This window comes from Candoia aspera, chromosome 5, assembly GCF_035149785.1.
Source record: "Candoia aspera isolate rCanAsp1 chromosome 5, rCanAsp1.hap2, whole genome shotgun sequence".
In the NCBI taxonomy this organism is placed as follows: domain Eukaryota; kingdom Metazoa; phylum Chordata; class Lepidosauria; order Squamata; family Boidae; genus Candoia; species Candoia aspera.
In genome coordinates, this window is record NC_086157.1 from 35,816,617 (window position 1) to 35,835,854 (window position 19,238).

Consider the following 19,238-nt stretch of genomic DNA (forward strand, 5'->3'; position numbering starts at 1 on the left):
TACTAGCTTGAGAAGTTCTTGGTTATTTCCTATACTAAAGAAACATTTCTTAGTACTGTAAGTTCTGTCTCTGGTCTCAGTCAAAGCTGTACTATTGTAGGGAGGGAGTGGGGGGATATTCGTACTGTAGTCAGAAATTCTAGTCAGACTTTATACATGTTTTTAACAGTCCTTGACCTGTGATGAGTCATGTTGATGGCTCCATTGCCCAAACATTTCAACCAAGGACTGTTTGCAGAAGATCAGCACAGACACAGGAAGGAGGCAGGGTGAGGGCAACAGTCACCTTTATCCAGTATCGTTCAAGGAAAACCGAAACTCTACATCTCCAGCTTTTATCACCAAGATCCTTGGAGGCTACACAACACATCAGCTGATGGACTAAGGTCATCTGGATGTTCACAAGGCTTGCAGTCTTGGTATGCTATCATATATATTCCATAATCTCATAAGTAATCTGAAATTTGCTCAAGATTGCTTCTCTGCCAAGACTCATGTTTTAACTGTAGAATTCCTGTTTCATTTTCCCCCCTTCGAAAAAAAAAATCTGGGATGAATTAAGTAACATATACTTGCATGCATTAATATTGGGTTGTATTATGTTTTTAAAGGGTAAGCCTATAACTCTGATTTTTGTGTGATGCTTTGAACACTTTTTTTTACTAAAGAGCAGAATGAAAACATTGTATTTGACTTCCTCAATAGCACTGCATTATTTAAAATAAAGCAATGCATTATTTTAAAAGTTAATAATTTATTAGTGGAGATACATATAGAAATTGGAAAATATCATCTTTGGGCTACTTCATTCTCATCTGTCTCACTCAAGAAATAAAATATCTCAAATATTATTGTAATACTGACATGTCATTAAAAATATGCCTCCCCCCCAAATATTGTGTGTGTGTGTTTGTGTGTGTGAATTATGAATTATATTGCCTTCTTTTTAAGTTGATAAGCCACCAATTTCAATTATGTAAAAAGCATTTCTCACTTCTAAAACCAATGGCTACTGGTCAAAAAAAGAAGTATTTGAAAGTTCACTACTACATACAAAGGTATTTTTTCTTCTTAATTTACTTTCTTTTATGCCACATATTGACTGGAAAAAAATGTTCCTTTATTGAAATGCTTTGTCTAGCAGTGATTAAAATGAAGTCCTAGATATTTCTGAGAATCAACCCTGATGTAATGCAGTTCTGGCTCCTAGGAAGCTTTTAGATGCTTCATTCATACAGAGAGAGAGAAAGAAAGAGAGAGAGACTTGCAATCGTATATATTCATCTTTCATATTGTATACTTATAACAGGAAGACACAAAATATTTCTGCCCAACCGATAGTCTTTTTACATCTACTTCCAAGAGTGATTACATGAATATAGGAGCAAACTGGAAATTCACAAGGTTAAGTCTAATATTCTCAGTGAACAATAGAAGAACTGGAGTTATGTTGTCTCATCGTATATTTTTCCAATTCCTTTAATTAGCTCTGTCAACAGATCTGAAGCTCATGGAGATTATATAAATTGGCATGCATTAGATGCTATGAAAGGTTTCCATTCTGTTCATAGCAAATAAATATTCTTGTTGTAAGTAGTCCACTCGTAGAAAATGAAATCTTGATTATCTGTTATACCTAATATATCCCTAGTTCAGCAAGAGCAGGACAGCCAATATATTTGTACAACTCCTTTTTAAAAACTCTTGGTGCCCCAAAGGAGTATATTAGGCAAACCTCTGAACAACTTAGTCCTACATTCTGAAGACTCATTGAAATCTGTCCTGGATTTACAGAACATTAGTATATATAGAACCCATCGTTGGAAGAATGAGGAAAAATATTTGTACAGTGAAGGGCAATGTAGTTTAGCCAAATGTTTGGATAACTTCTGTGAACTATTTGGAATCTAGCTTATATGCTAATATGGCAGTTCTGTTTTTATCTTTGTTTTTATTGATTGTTGTGAGCTGCCTAGGATCATTATATGAGATACATAGCCATGTAAGTTCAGTAAATAAATAAATAAACAAACAAGCAAAGATATTCTGGGAATATAGGTTCTTTCATAGTTTACAGAAATGAAGAAACTCCTTAGCGTTCTAAAAGCTTGATCAGTGGTCATGGAACTGTGAATGAGCTTTTGGATGGAAAGACTGGATGTTGGATGAATCACAAATGCAACAGGGAATAAGAAAACCTTGAGAAAAGCATAGCAGAATGGAACCATGAATAAATCACTCCAAATTGCAGCAAAATGCTGCAAAATGCTGCAGGTCTCACTTTCAGACTTTGTAAGATCCATGTATATTGTCTTCTGCTGTGAATCTTGACTGACAGATGCCACTGCATTGTTACTACAGTAAAACAGTCTGTGCCGTCATAGCAGTCAAAAGTATCACAATCGCTGTTGAAGAGTAAGCAATCCGGTATTGTAGTTATACAGTCCTACCACTCAAAGATCTCAGCATTATTGCTAATGACATCCCTTTATTAGTTGTGTATTATCAACCTATGGCAGTAATAGAAATGCCACAGAAAATATAGCACCAGTAGACTTAAGGCCCAACCATCTAAGGAAGTGCCTCCCTTGCTTAGTCTGGTCTCAGCACCAAGATCTGCAAAGGACATCTGTGAAAAGGTGCCTTCAGTTTCTCATTTCAGGCACAGGAGAGGACACATTTTTGACGTCACTTGGGAATATGCTTCCCAAGAACTACATTTGGTTACTTTACTTTCCACTTTTAAAAACAAGGCAAAAAAGCCTTCTCTGGAGCCAGACCTTTTGGACTGCTTTTAGTACACTGCTAGTGTCGTCTAATATTTTATTTATGTTTTAACTATGTTGCTTTTCCTATAATTTCTCTAACTTTTATTACGTTGCTTTTATCTTATTTTGCATTTTTCTTCTTTCTTTAAGTGGCTTTAATCTCTCAGTCAGAAAAACAGGGTAGAAACCTAACAAGCAAGTAAATTATTCAATTTTCCCTACATCCTCTCTATATACAAGAGAGAAACACTGCACTAGAAGAAATTCAAGATTTCTCCCCTAGCACAGGTAAGGCCACTGTCAGCCTTGTCCAGACAAGAAGCACACCCAGAAGTACTAGCTCCAACTTTACTGTAAAGTTACATTAACAGAATCTTGCTAAGTCTGAAAGTACATCTCTCCTCCCTCACCTTTACAGTCCAAGAAACCAGGGAGGGTCCCTTCCAAAATGTTTGCCATGCCCCATTCCTTCAGTGGGCTCAGCTGCCTCTTATCTGAACTTTGTCTAGTCTGCAGCTCTTCTTCCTGTCTCCCAAGGTCATTCCCACATACCATTACAGCCACAGACTAGTGGAAGGCTACCCCACCAAAAAGATTGCTCTTAGGAAAGCAAGTTCTGCTTTAGTCATGGTTAGAGGTCTTGCTTTTTAAGCTAGCAGTAATGAGAGGAGAGATGTGTACACATGTGCTTTCAATCGATTTTGCCTCTGTGTTTTTTGAATGGCTACACCAAGAGATAACTGATTCCCATGAGGAACAGGGAGCAGATGCAATAAGTGTTCCCTATGACAAGCTGCTTATTATTATTATTATTATTATTATTATTATTATTATTATTATTTTCAAGCAGTGGAAAAGATATGCCATCTCTTAAACAGCTCAAGACCCCAAGGATGCATATGGGCTCTGAAAACTTCAGATATAGCTGGTATTGAAAATTGCCCCCAAATTATAACTTTTAATGAGAGAGAAGGACATTATTACATTACATAGGAATAATCATAGTGATTAGGTACCACTGAGTAAGACCCAACTCTTAATAAAGGTAAGGACAAATGCCTTCCACCTCAACCTGCTCCTAGTAAAAATCCATAATCCTTCCTAGGAAATTCCAGTGATATCACTCATCCATCCTTATTTGTTTTCTTCTCCTTCTGTGTATCTCAATCGTGCTAAGCATATTTCTCCTGCTCCCCAGGGCATCATCTTAATTTATATCACATGCCAAAGTATGGGAATTAGTATTAGCTGATCATCACTCCAGGGAGCAGTCTTCATATGTTCTTAGTCCAACTGCTTGGTCCTTTTTTGCAGTTCATTATACTTTTAGTAACCCTCTCCAAAGCCATAATTCAAAGTCCACAAAGTCCTCTTTTTTCTCTCTCCCTCATTTGCAGCATCGAGCTAGTTTGGTCTAGTGGTTAAGGCTCCAGGCTAGAAACTAGGAGTCTGTGAGTTCTAGTTTCACCTTAGGCATGAAAGCCAGCTGGGTGACCTTGGGCCAGTCCCTCTCTCTCAGCCCTCACAGGGTGGTTGTTGTGGGGAAAATAGGAGGAGGAAGGAGTATTGGGTATGTTCGCCACCTTGAGTTATTTATAAAGATAATAAAGGCAGGATTAAAAAAAAAGTATATATTATAACTGGAAAAAAGCCACTGCTTAATATTTTGATTGTTGTTATTGAAATTATCTTTTCTTTATGATCTTGCCTAACGTGTCAGTGCTTCCCTCGCTAGAATTAATCTCTTTACTTCCCAGCACACTGTCTATCTTTATCTATTCTTGTGCCTCCCAAAACAAAAAATATCTACCACTTTCACTATCAATTATATATACACTAAGTTGATACTGCCTTTATGATAAGGACACTTAGCCACTTAGAGTCTTGGGACTGGTAAAGCCTATACGTACATCCAAATATACTACCTTTATGTATCTCAATAATTTAAATAAGTAAACAACCTCAATTTTTGACCATTTTAATTTTCACAATGCAACATGTAAGTCTTCTTTACTTTCCACTATCAAAATAGTATCATCTGCATATCTCAAATCGTTCATGTTTGAGCATCTTATTTTGATGCCAGATGTAATTTCTTTCAGTCCTGTCAATCTTATATGTTAATCATATATGGGGATGGTACGCATCCTTGTCTCACTGTCTTTCATATACACCATTCTGTTTCTCTAAATTCAGTTTTTACAATAACTTATCATTATTGCAAATATATCTCAGAAGAATGTTATGTGTTCTACTATACCCATTAGCCTTAATATGTTTTATACTGTGACATGATCTACCTAGTCAAGCACCTTGCTGTAATCAATGATCAAAAGGTGATCCTCTTTCCTGTATTATCTATGATACACTTCTCTGTTACATCTTATGTTAGGTATGTGATTTTGTGCCTCTCTCCCTTTTCTCTGAAACCTGCCTGTTCATTTGACATTTCTATCTCACATTATTGCTACTTTCTTCTTACTGTGATGGAATGCAAACCTGGCCCTGGGCATAGGAAAAGAATGAACAAGCCATTAAGGGAGTAGTTTCAAAACGGATTACAGTACAAGTAGTCCTCACTTAATGTCCACTTGTTCAGCAACCATTCGAAGTTATGACAGTACTGAATGAGGGGGACTTACAGTGGGTCCTCATAGTTGCAGCCATCACAGCTTCCCTGCAGTCACATGATCAAATTCTAGCCATCACCATTTTTCATACCTAACCCTTTTCTTGAAGGGAGTTCAGCCTAGGTCATATCTTGACATGATGCATTGTCCTTCTTGATTTTACATTTTGCTTTTTGAACTTTCAAGTTCAATTTGTCTGAGAGATAGTATTTGGCAAAGGCAATCCAGAATATTTTGCAGATGAGGAAGGTTTCCCAGATCAGGGTCTACTGTCATATAAGATCATTCTTTTGGTTAGCCCATTCTTGTGCTTTGGTTCCACAAATTCCCTCGCTCCCCTTATTAGAGCTCAGTGATACAATTCATGCTTGTATTGCATTGCATTGCATTGCATTGCATTGCATTGCATTGCATTGCATTGCATTGCATTGCATTGCATTGTATTTATTCAATTTACATTCTTTGCATGTAGAAGACCCAGTTCAGTCCCTGGAGTCTCCAACCAGGCTTAGAAAGCACTTTGTCTGAAACCCTGGAAAGCTACTGCAGAGGATTTCTCTGCTAGCAATTTAGAGAGATGTCTAGTCATTCCTTTGATGATCTAACAGAGGGAGACAGGCTTTATACTGTCACGCTAGCATAGATGAATAATTCAGATGTCCAGCTAGTTGACATAGGCAATCTTGAGTTGGATAGATCACTGATCTGACTTGTTATGAAGCAGGTTCCCTTTGAGAATAAATACTCCAATTCCTCTAGAATATCCATGATACTTTTCACCTACCTCTCACTGGCACTGTTTCTAAATGGAAGTATGGGCCATTTAGATTTAACTACAAGTTCTCAGTCTCCTAAAGCTATGGGCTGCACTATAAGATAAGAGTTGCTAAGAAGAGTGGAAATGCAGACAAGATCTTGATGTAGTGATGGCAGAGGAGTGGTCAGTAATGTTGAACAGAAATGTCTCAGAGAAATGCTAATGGAATGGGGAAAAAAAAACAAAATAGCTTCATAAATCATGTTAAAACATGTAGATTGTTTGTTTTTAACCTAGCATGTTTTATGAATCAAGGCATTGAGATGTGTAAACCATAGTTGTGGCTTAATACGTTGTGTGAGTTTAGGTAATGATGGCTAGGTAAACAAACTATAGTTATATGTTATAGATTGTATGACACAGTATGATGGGTAAATTCAGTCAAACTGATTCACATTTCAAAAGGGGACTGAACTGTGTTAAAATAAAAGAGCACAACAATGCATTCTATGAATCATAAGTAAAGGTAAAGGTTTCCCTTGACATTAAGTCCAGTCGTGTCCGACTCTAGGGGGCGGTGCTCATCTCCGTTTCAAAGCCGAAGAGCCGGCGTTTGTCCGTAGACACTTCCGTGGTCATGTGGCCGGCATGACTACACGGAACGCCGTTATCTGCCCGCCGAGGCGGTACCTATTAATCTACTCACATTTGCATGTTTTCAAACTGCTAGGTTGGCAGGAGCTGGGACTAGCAAAGGGAGCTCACCCCGTCACGCGGATTCAAACCGCTGACCTTCTGATCGGCAAGCTCAGCAGCTCAGCGGTTTAACCCGCAGCTCCACCGCGTCCCTTCATGAATCATAATTGTTATTTAAAATAAAAGAGAAAATAGAAGGAAGAAAATGTTTGATATTTATATTGTAAAAATTTTATACATTTGAGCACCATGTCACCAGCCTATGATTTCAGAAAGCGACCTTGATCTATTTATTTATATATTTATTTTTTATTAATCAAATTTAGCCACCACCCATCTCCCACAAAAGAGGGACTCTGGGCGGTTTACAATAAAATCAAGCATGAAATATGAACATTAAAATCTCATAAAAATAGTTATTATAAAATACAGTAAATAAATAGAATCCAAGAAAGATATAAAATCCAAGCTGGTGGGAGGGACTCTAGGGTGTGAGCCACCCCCAAGAATGGTTATTCACTTTCCCGCCCTAGGCGAGATGGCAGAACCAGATATTCAGGGCCTTCCAGAAGGTCAGGAGTGAGGGGGCCTGCCTCACCTCCGGGGGCAAGATATTCCAGAGGGTGGGGGCCACTACAGAGAAGGCCCATTTCCTGGACCCCGCCAGATGAAATTCTCTTATGGACGGGGTCCACAACATGCCCTCTCTGGATGATCGGGTGGGGCAGGCTGATGTAATGGGGATGAGACGGTCCCTCGGGTAACCTGGCCCCATGCCATGTAGGGCTTTAAAGGTAATAACCAACACCTTGAATTGGACCCAGAAGCAAACTGGCACCCAGTGCAGCTCGTGCAGCAATGGTGTTATATGTGCTGACCTAGGGGCACCAAAAATTGCCCGCGCGGCTGCATTCTGGACCAGCTGAAGCTTCTGGATATTCTTCAAGGGTAGCCCCATGTAAAGCGCATTGCAGTAGTCTATATGGGAGATGACCAGGGCGTGAGTGACTGTTCGGAGGGCTTCTCGATCCAGGAAGGGGCGTAACTGGTGCACAACCCGAAGTTGCACAAAGGCCCTCCTAACCACAACTTCCACCTGCTCTTTGAGCAGGAGTCGTGAGTCCAGAAGAACCCACAGATTACGCACTGAGTCTGTCTGGGGCAGTGCAACCCCATTCAGAACTAAGGATGACAATTTCCTGGAAGATGAAGCCCCATCAACCCACAGCCACTCCATCTTTCCAGGGTTCAGTTGAAGCCTGTTGTTCCCCATCCATACCCCCACAGCCCCCAGGCACTGAGAAAGGGCAGTCACTGCATCACTTACCTCACCCGGGATAGAGATGTATAATTGGGTATCATCGGCATACTGATGATATCTCAACCCGTGGTGACGGATGATCTCACCCAGTGGTTTCATGTAGATGTTAAACAAGAGAGGAGAGAGAACCGAACCCAGTGGCACCCCACAATGGAGGGGTCGAGGGTCGGATCTCTCTCCTATCACCACCGACTGGGACCGGCCCTGGAGGAAGGAGGTGAACCAGCGTAAGACACCACCCACCCCCAACTCCCTGAGCCATCCCAAAAGGATACCATGGTCGATGGTATCGAAAGCCACTGAGAGGTCAAGGAAAGCAGGGATGGATGCACTGCCTCCATCCCGCTCCTGCCAGAGATCATCCATAAGTGCAACCAATGCAGTTTCTGTCCCATATCCTGGCCTGAAACCTGACTGAAAGGGGTCCAGATAATCCGTTTCGTCCAGGACCCTCTGGAGTTGCAACACCAGCACCTTCTCAACCATCTTCCCTAAAAAGGGGAGGTGGGAGACTGGACAAAAATTGTCCAGCACAGTTGGGTCCAGCAATGGCTTCTTGAGGAGGGGGTGCACCAGTGCCTCTTTAAAGGCAACCAGGAACACCCCCTCACTCAAGGATGTATTTACCATCGCTTGGACCCAACCACAAGTCACATATATTATGCAAATATCTATAATTAGTTGCTTTCTTATAGCAGGTGATTTAGTCATCACTGAATGGACTATAAGTCTTTAATTATAACATTTTCTGCCTGTTTTATAGAATACTAGCTTTACCTTTAGTTTGCTTCCTAAAAATTAACTTCTGTTCATCCACATTGTCTAGCTAAAAATGTGATGGAAGTTTGCTGGACAACTTAGTGTGATTAAATGTGCTCTAACAGGTTAAAACTAGATTAACCATGTGATATTGTCATGCAGGGAATACTGACACTGGAGCTTCCAATTGGTGCACTTTCCAAACTATTTTAGTTCCAGAGCTGTTACTTACAACTTGAACAAGAAATCATATCAGGGTCCGATATTCTTAAAACAAAAGAAAACGTTAAACTAAATCTTGTTCTCACAATGTAGTTTTAGAAATGAACAGATTAGAGAGTCAGCGCTAAAAAGAGGCCCTAAATGGCCTCTTAGACATATGTGAGCGATTTTCCAACTAGCATCATCATCTGGATTTCATACTGTATTTATTTGAATATTATATTTGTATTTATATTTTTTATGGTATTTTAATGTTTTAACCTGGTTGTAAACTGCCCAGAGTCCGCCCTCTGGGGGAAGATGGGCAGTGGCAAAATTTGATTGAAAATAAATAAATAAATAAATAAATAAATAAATAAATAAATAAATAAATAAATAAATAAATAAATAAATAAATAAATAAACAAACAAACCACTTTAGAATCCTTCACGATTTTACATTAAACTGTGTCAAGTGATAGCAAAAGGAATATATTGTTTGTTTTAAAAGACTAGATTTGGAACAAATGAAAACATACACAGAAATTCAGTATGACACTATATTATAAAATACTATCTCAAACTAGGTATATCCTGATATAAAATGCAACATCAGAAAACAGAAAGGCCTAATTATTTTCCAGAAGCGCAGTTTGGGAAATTTGTACAATGGACATGAGTGGCCACATCAAAAGGATTTTTTTTTCTTTATACACGGAAATATTTAGGCCAAAATATTCCAAATATACCCTTAAGTTACACATGCTGTGGACATCACAACAGTTAAGGAAAGATACATACGTACAGTATTGGGATTCCAAATCAAAGAGAAAAACATTCATTCAGTTGTTATGGAAAATGCAGGCTACATTGTGATTTAGTATTTTCTTAGAGGTTGTCCCATCTTCAAGACTGTCTGGGAGGTGTCATAGTGATTGTAGGGCTGGTCCTATCAGAAACTCCCTCACCACAGAGAAACTTTATTGGCATCTTCGATGTTTGGATTTTGTTTCACATGTTTGCATTAAGGTTACGGTTAGGCTGAAAAAAACATATAAAAGTATTTCTAAACATGTTGATCTTTACTGTTCTATCTGCTGATTGTTTTCGGTTGTTTTAGTGATGATCTGTGAATTGCCTTGAATATTTCAAAGAGAACTGAGTTAAGCTCTTGTGGAACAAAGAAGAAAAATGATTGTCTCCTCATCCCTGTGTACATTTAAATCAGAGCAGGCATGGGCAAGATGGTCCACATATTCAGGTATTTTTGTCCATTCAATTTATTTATTTACTTGTTTGTTTCATTTGTTTAATTTATATCACCACCCATCTCCCCCAATAGGGGACTCTGGGCTCTTAACAATAAAGGATAATAAAAATGTATAAACCCAAAATTAATTCAGGTTTAATACATAGGGTATTAATTTAATACCCTATGGAGACAGCCAGGTCCCAGCCTCATCATTGCATCCCATAGCTGCTCCCTTCCAAAGTTCTCCATGTTTGAGGGGACACTTTTAAGGAAAAGGTTCAATGAGATGGAGTCATATATAAACATATTGTTAGCATATTGGGACAACCTATATACATTTGTCAGCATGCCCATTCATGCATGGCCCTAGATAGCACTGAATAGGGGCTCATAGGGGTAACAGTGCAGGGAACAGAATACATAGGTACAGGCATATTGTCTGCCCACATAGGATTAATATGGAAGGAACTGCTTGAACAAAGTTTGTACCTCTCTCTGTCACCAGACATAGGGATATTCAATTCAGTGTGATCCAAATGATTATATATTGTCTATCCATGTGGTTTTAGACAATATAAAATGAGTACAATGAAAAAAATGGGACTAAAATAAAATATAAAGAAGACCAAACTAATGACAATAGGTACAACAACCAGCCTTAGAAGTGACAAGTTATTGAAATGGTGGATAGATTCTGCCTTTTGGGATCAACAGTCAACAGAAAGGAACCAGCAGTCAAGAAATGCATCACAGACTAGCACTTGGTAGAACAGCCATGAAGGCCTTGGAAAAGATATTCAGATGCCATGATGTATTCATACCTGCAAAGATCAGAATCATGCAGGCAGTGGTTTTCCCTATGACACTCTGAAAGTTGGACTTCGAAGAAGCAGGATAGAAAGTGTATTGACACTTCTGAAATTTGGTGTTAGAGAAGACTCCTGAGAATACCATGGACAGCCAAGAAAATAAACCAATGGATCATAGAACAAATCAGTCCAAAGTTCTCACTTGAGGCACAAATGACCAGGCTCAAATTATCATATTTTGGATACATGTGAAGACACAGCTCTTTGGAGAAATGTATAATGCTGGGAAAAGTGGAACAAAAGAGAACATGACAACCAGCATCAAGGTGGATGGATTCAACTGCAGCAACGACAGGTACATTGTTGGAAGACCTGAAGGACCAGGCTAGGGAAAGATCGTCCTGGAGAAAAGCTCTGTGGTTGTTAAGAGTCAACATCTACTTGATGGCACATAATCATTAATCTGATGATTTTAAAATACAACTTCCATAAGCCCTTGCAACTAACCATATTTCTAGAGGTGATAGGACTTCTTGAAGGTATCAAATTGTCTGCCTCTGACATACATGTTAATGTTAATGTATGTCACCCACACCCAATGGAGAGAGAGAGAGAGAACGAGAGAGTGTCATACAAGCCAAACTCATTCTGGTAGTACAAACCTGTGCACCTCTATTCAGAAATAAGTCCTAATGCACTCAGTAGGACTTAACTCCCTAGTATGTACGTACTAGATTATGTATTAGATTGTTATCTAGAGAACATGTTTACATAGAAATATTTTTATGAATATTTTTATAAATGTTTATTTCTGCCAATTAAAGGGCAAAACAACACATCTACAAAACAACAAAAGCATAGTATACACTAGTACTTTTTTGAAATACAATCTATCTGAATCAAGATAGGATTTATTACTTGGTTTCCTTATGCAAAAAACCCCATGAGATTAGGCATATTTATATTCCATGTTTCATTAGTTTTGAGCTTCTAAAAGACACTATTTAATACATAGGGAAACCCGACAGAATTGGACTATTCCCGTTTGGGCAATGAAACTTTACTTGACAAATACGGAATTCAAGAGAAATTCCCAGGCAGAATTATTTCCTGGTACCCTAACAATGCACACATTTCTATCTTCATGGACCATCGTTTCGCTTACCAGATCTGGGATGCAGAAATTTGCATGACCACCTGATGGCAGCAAAATAACGGAGAATGGCTTCAATTATTCAGCTGGGGATCTCTGTCTCTCCAGCGCGCATGCGCTGGCGCTCATAGAAAGGTGGGGAAAGGTAAACGGAAACGTGAAGAATAGTAAGTGATAACGTATCCGCAAAACAGGAATTAGGGACGATGCGGCCTTCTAGCATTAAGTGGTTTCTTCATTCTTACCACGAACGGGAGCCCAGCTAATGAGAATGTTTGCAACTTCTCAAGTTAAAATAACATGCTTCTTCTTAAATAAAAATTAATAGGACTCATTGCAATACATCTGGGTTAAGGTGAATGGGGAGTGTTGATCGCACCAGATTCCAGTCTCACTGCCAGCACGTTACGCTTCGTTACTGAAAATCGTGCCGGCCAGTTTCGCGCAAAGCCTTCCCCCGTTCCTTTATTTCTGTAGAGCCGTGCTCCTCAACCTCGGCTACTTTAAGACGTGCGGACTTCAACTCCCAGAACTCCTCAGCTAGCACGCTGGCTGAGGAATTCTGGGAGTTGAAGTCCACACAATTTAAAGCTGACGATGTTGTAAAGCACTGCTCTAGAGCCTCCTGATGGTCGCTTAATGGTCAGAGTATCTGCAATTCAAACGCCGCTCGGGGTGCCGCCCAAGGGAAAGGCTGGGTCTTTGCGCGCGATGTTGGAAAGGTGTTCGTGCATCGGCGAAAATTAAAATAAGCAATTTTTCTCGTTCTTTTGGCAACCGTGTAGCTTGTTAGTCGGGGAGGGGGGAAGGAAGGAACTAGGGTTCCGAAAAAGAAAAGAAAGATGGACTGATTCTATTACAAAGCAACAACAGTGGGGATGAGCACCCAAAACTAACTATTGGGGCAGAATATTTTGCGATTTGGAATTGATTTAATAAAAGTCTTAATCCTTGACTTAATCCCTCTGATCGGGATTTTGCATTGGAAGTATTCAGGTGGTTATGTGTTTATTTTTTCCTATTGCTGCTGAACATATATCCTTTCTTCCACATTTTTAAGGCCTTTTTAAAGACTCTTGGTGACCCAAAGGAGTAAATTGTGCAAATTTAGTCCTATATTCCGAGGACCCATTGAACTCGACCCTGGTCCCTAAAGGCCTGCAGAACATTGCTCCAGGCACTGGCAGCTACACCAATCCCTGTTTTACCAACTGCATCCACCCCCTCTGTCTCCGACTGGGAGGCTGAAAAGACAGACCTGATGTACTATCCACCTGGAGCAGCCTTTCTCAACCTTTGACCCCGGAGGAGCCCTTGAAATATTTTTCAGGCCTCAGGGAACCCCTGCACATCCAGGCTCAAATATAGGCCGGAAGTTAAAAAATTATATTCTTTTCATGTGTAGGTCTGTATATATGCCTTAACAGTGTTCTTAAACTAAAAACAAAGTATGAAACTTGCTTCTTTAATGTGAAGTTTCCCAAATTTGAAATATTTTTTTAAATAAATCGTGATCTCCCAGGGAACCCCTAGTGGCCTCTCATGGAATCCTAGGGTTCCATGGAACCCTGGTTGAGAAACCCTGTGCTAAACACTTGAATTTTAGACTACAAGATTGGACAGAAGCAGAGGGCACAATTCATGACAAACAGGCAGGTTTCAGAGAGGGGAGATGAACAGTAGATCACAGTTTGGTCCTACATCATCTTGTACAAAAATGTATGTAGAAAAAGAAAACATCCCTCTATGAGGCTTTCCTCAATTTCAAACAAGCTTTTGAGTCAATATCCAGGCATCTTCTTTGGGGTAAATTAAAAAGCACAACTATTGATAGGCACCTCCTCCATCTCATACAGAAACTGTATTCTAACTCTACCCTAAGAGTGAGGTGTGATCCTCCTGGGGCCCTCTCTGGTACTGGAGAAGTACAGAAAAGGGTGCGACAAGGATGTATCTTGCCCCCCTCCCTTTTCAGTCTCTATATTAACTCATTGGTGGACCTATTCCATAATGTAGATTTCCATGCACCCACACTAGCACAGTGCAAACTCCCAATACTTTTATACACTGACGATGCCGCTATAATGTCACAAAAACCCATTGCACTGAAAAGAGCAATTGTACCAACATTAGAATACTGCAGACAAAACCACCTGGTTCTCAATTTCGATAAATCGAAAATCCTGGTTTTCACCAAGAATGCTACTCAACATTCCTGGTGAGTGAAGGGCATGAACTAGAGCAGGCCAACACATTTAAATATTTGGGGGTGGTTTTCTGGTCATTGACTGAATACAGGATAGGAAAGGATAGGATAGGATAGGATACAATACTAGCTCTAGGCAAAAGGAAAAGCTATTGGATTCTTCCATTTAGTTCAGGAGCCTGCAAGGCAGCTTTGTTGCCATGAGCTGAACCAATTGTATGTGCAGTAACTCAGTAGTAGTAGTAAACATTATTACAATCTTTGGCCAGCATATGTACATATGTGCATATATACATAAAATTCTACAGAATTGATAACAATCACAATTAATTTAAAAGTTAAAAAGAAAAAGGAAGAGAAAATAAACCATATGGCATATGGTAATTAATAAACCATATGGCAAATGCAGTTCAATTTCAATATATGTAACTGAAAGACACTAGGGCACTGGCCTCTGGCTTTCATAGATATTGATGGGGATCTCAGCTGTCTACCGTAAACTAATCAGAAAAAAATCTCAGGGTCATAGTGGATAGCTTAGTAAAGATGTTGCTCAGTGTATGACAATGGCATAAAATGCAAATTCCATACTAGAAAATGAAAATGCCAAAAATGTAGTGCCCTTGTAGAGAACTATATTATATCTACATCCATGTACAATTCTGGTCACCACATTCAAAAAGGGGTTTTACAGAGCTAAAAAAAAGTACAAAGAGGAAAACGCAATCAGTAATTAAAACACGTATGAATGTTTTACACTTATGCAATATGGACATGGTCAAGGTGTGTAGTATCATGGATGGTGTGAAAAAAGTGGACAGGGAGGTTTCTCTCTCTCTTAGAACATCAAGTCCAGGAATCATCTGAGGAAGTAGATTGGAAAGAGATTTAGAATACACAAAAGAAGGAACTTAATGATATCTCTTATCTCTTCCCAGGGACTCTTGCACACAAGCTAAATGTAGAATGTATTCTGATGGGAGCAAGTCTTTCTGGTACATGCACTGTCTTTAATTTCAATTATTTGTCACAGTTGATTGCAAGATCTGCACCTGGAAGTGTCCTGGCTGACTGAACTTTTTTAATAATAATTTTTATTGAAGTTTACAAATACAAGGATAAAAAACTTATACAAACAAAGAATATAAAAAGTAAAAAATAAATTAAAAAGTGCAGAGAAAAAGGGAATGACTTCCCCCTCCATCAAGACAAGTACAAACTACTTCAGTAACTTATCACCTCCTCTGATATTTCAACAAAAGATCTCTTCTTCCCGTATCTCATCTGTTATCAGTAAACAAATTATAAAGCCTCAACATTCAGTCCTAATCACCAAACATCCATTAAGAGTTACCAGAAGTAATAACATATATATTTTAACCTTAATCAAATAGATCATTTTTATATTCCTTTCCTTTTAACAGTAATTTATCACTTTCTCTAAAATTACAACAAAAAATCTCTTATTCCCATCTCTTATCTCTCATCTATAAGAGATAAATTTTTAAAGCCTCATCATTCGGTCCTAGTAAAAAAAAGTCCATTATGAGCTACCAGAAACAACAACATACATATTTTAACCTTGATCAAATAAACCCACTTTGTATTCCTTCTGTCTACTTTTAAGAAACTTGATCTTTAATCCCTTCAAATATGTCCCACAATTTGATTTCTTACCATTTTCTCTTTGTCTCTTCTCAGAAACTCCCTCACAAGTTTAACACGTCTCTTTTGTAAATCCAACATAAGAAAGCTATCCAAGTCACTCTTCTGATTTATTATGTGTATGTTCCCTTTAATTATTAAGACATAAGCTGGTTTCATTTGTAAATCCAGCATAACGTTGTCTTCTATATCATTCTTGTAGCCTGACATTTTTAACTCCATTTTCAGATCCACCTTCAAATCAGCCTCAGTCTCTGTTTAATCCAGCAAAATCTGCTCCTCTTCCATAACTTCTTTGGAATCCATTTTTATAATAGCAGACATTCTTAAGAGTAATTTCTGAGTGCAGTGTTCCCAAATATCCTTGAATTCTTCCACAGTAAGATAACATTGCTCCATTCTGTATTAATGGGTCTCTTCACCTTTAATTATAATCTTTAGTTCTCTTTAGTTCTTTCTGGTGCCCTTTAGTCAACCTTCAAAGTCCCTTCTTCAACCATCAAAGTCCCCTCTTATCATGTTTTTTTTTCTAATCAACTACATTTTCCCAGGGAAAGGTTTCTAATAGTTTCAAAATCTATCTATCTATCTATCTATCTATCTATCTATCTATCTATCTATCTATCTATCTACCTACCTACCTACCTACCTACCTACCTACCTACCTACCTACCTACCTATCTATCTATCTATCTATCTATCATATACACACTACATGTATGTATATATGTATGTATGTAAAATTTTAAACAACCCACAGGAAGTATTCTTGTGACTAATTTAAAAAAAATATTTCTAGTCCATCTAGTCCATTTCTAGTTATAAAATTTGTTTATAACTTTCCAAATTCAACATTCTAGTCACCCTTTTGCTGTTTATTCAAAAATAAATTTAAAAAATTTAAAGTTCTTAAACCTGCATGAAACTTCTTTTGTCAAGAATAGAAGGGAACTCACTCAGTGTAATGAAACCTGCCCTTCTGAAAGTTCTTAACATCCAAAAAGCCATTATCAAGCAATTTCCTAAAGGGGTTAGAAGGGAAGTGTGCAAACCCAGTGTCCTTTTGAAGACGCTGAATCGCAGATTAGGTGAGATGGCTTTCCCCCAGCTTCCAGAGCTCTAAAACCTGCCAGAGACGTCTGTCTTAGAGTCTCCTTGTGGGGAGCCTCTGAATGGAGCACCTGTGAGCAATCCTGGTCCTCTCCTTGCTCTGGAGAGGAATTCTGAGAAGCCAATCCATTCATTGGCTCCTCTTTCGCCCCCGGTCATTGGCTCTGCTCTCGCGGAGCCTTCAGTCTTCCATTGCTTCCCTGGAAGTCTGAACTGCATTTGTCCATCTTTTGATTCCAATTATGAAGTGAACATCATTTCAATGTTGAGCATCCAACAGTGTATTGATTCCATGTTGATGCAGGTTTGGGCAATAGAATCACACAACTGGAAGGGCTCTTAAAAGTCATGTAATCCAGCCACCTATAGGATCCAGCTTCTATTTGAAGACTGCTGTCATGCTCCCCAATCAGATGTTCCCAGAACACCTTATCGGAAGCGTATCCATCTTTGACAGACCCATGTCAACTTGCGAGTCACCAGCCGGGAGGGGGAGATGGACTGGAGTGTGACTTCTGTTGTTTGGGCTACATGCTCCTTGCCCCAAGGTCATCAGGAAAGAAACAGTTCCGGCCATCTGCTGACACGGAGAGAGGAGGGGTGCATTCCTAGGTGGGCAGTAGGAGGGGAGGAAAGACTGGAAGTTTGTGATTTTAAATTGTAGGACACACGGGAAATGCCATTCGCAACTTTTACCTTGTACTGGACACTTCGCTTCATTAAACAGATTTATAAGTAACACTTATCAGTCATAATTGAATGAAAACTCGAGTGGACAGCTGTTGACAACTGCCATAAAAAGAGACATTACAATTTCATGTGACAACCTATCTCACTGACTGGCAGCTGTCACACTCAGGAAGTTCCTCTTGATGTCTAGCCAGAACATATTTTCTTGTGGTTTAACCCATTACTTCTGGTACTATTTTCTAGGTTAATAGAGAAAAAGCATACTGTCTCTTCTGTATGACAACCTGTAGATATTTGACAACTTCTGTCTTTTCTGTAGACCAAACACACCCCTATCCTTCAACTGTTGCTCCTAGGGATTGGCTTCCAGATACTTTACCATCTTGGTAGCCCTCCCCTGAACTTGCTCCAATGTGTCACTATCTTTTCTGAATTGGAGTTTCCAGAACTGGACACAATATTCCAGGTAGAATACTGTGGTACAGTTTTCTTCCCTGATTTGGATGCTATGCTTCTGTTAATGCACCTCAAGGTACAGTAGCTTTTGCCTTTTTAATAGCTGTATGGTACTGTATGATGCTGCTGGCTCATTTGCTTACGGAATAGCTCATATATGACAATATCCAGGGGTATATTTGAATGAGAGACCAGGACACAATTCAGACTTTAACACAGTATGCATATTAGTTTATTGATAGATTCTGTACCAGAGGCAAAATAGAAAAGCCTAAAGAGTGGTAAAGTAACAAGCCCTCTTTACAGACTAATATAAATCATTTATTTTTATTTGACTGGTTATAATAATAACTACATATAGTAATTAGTCTATTAATAGGATATAGCACTGATAAGGTTACCTGACTGATTGGGTTAATTCATGTGTATTGAAATACATAAGTAGGGGTGGAAATAATGAGGTGATGTTTCTGAATTTGTTATTTTACCATAGCCACTATCTAAAAACCTTGAGTTCCCAGCACTAATTGTTAATTTCCTTGTGGCTAGGCTTGCAATCCTGTGATTAATAATTTTCTTACCTTGTTAGCACCTATTTCATTCTGTGTGCCTGAGAATTTTTAGTGCCTCATTGCTTTTAGCAGAGCTAACAATATTGTATTAGCAAAGAAATATGTGTGGGTCAGAGTCCTCATCTGGACCTTTCAGATTTTCTCCTATACTCTGCCACTTGTTCAATGTGTATGGGAAGATTGCCTTTGTACC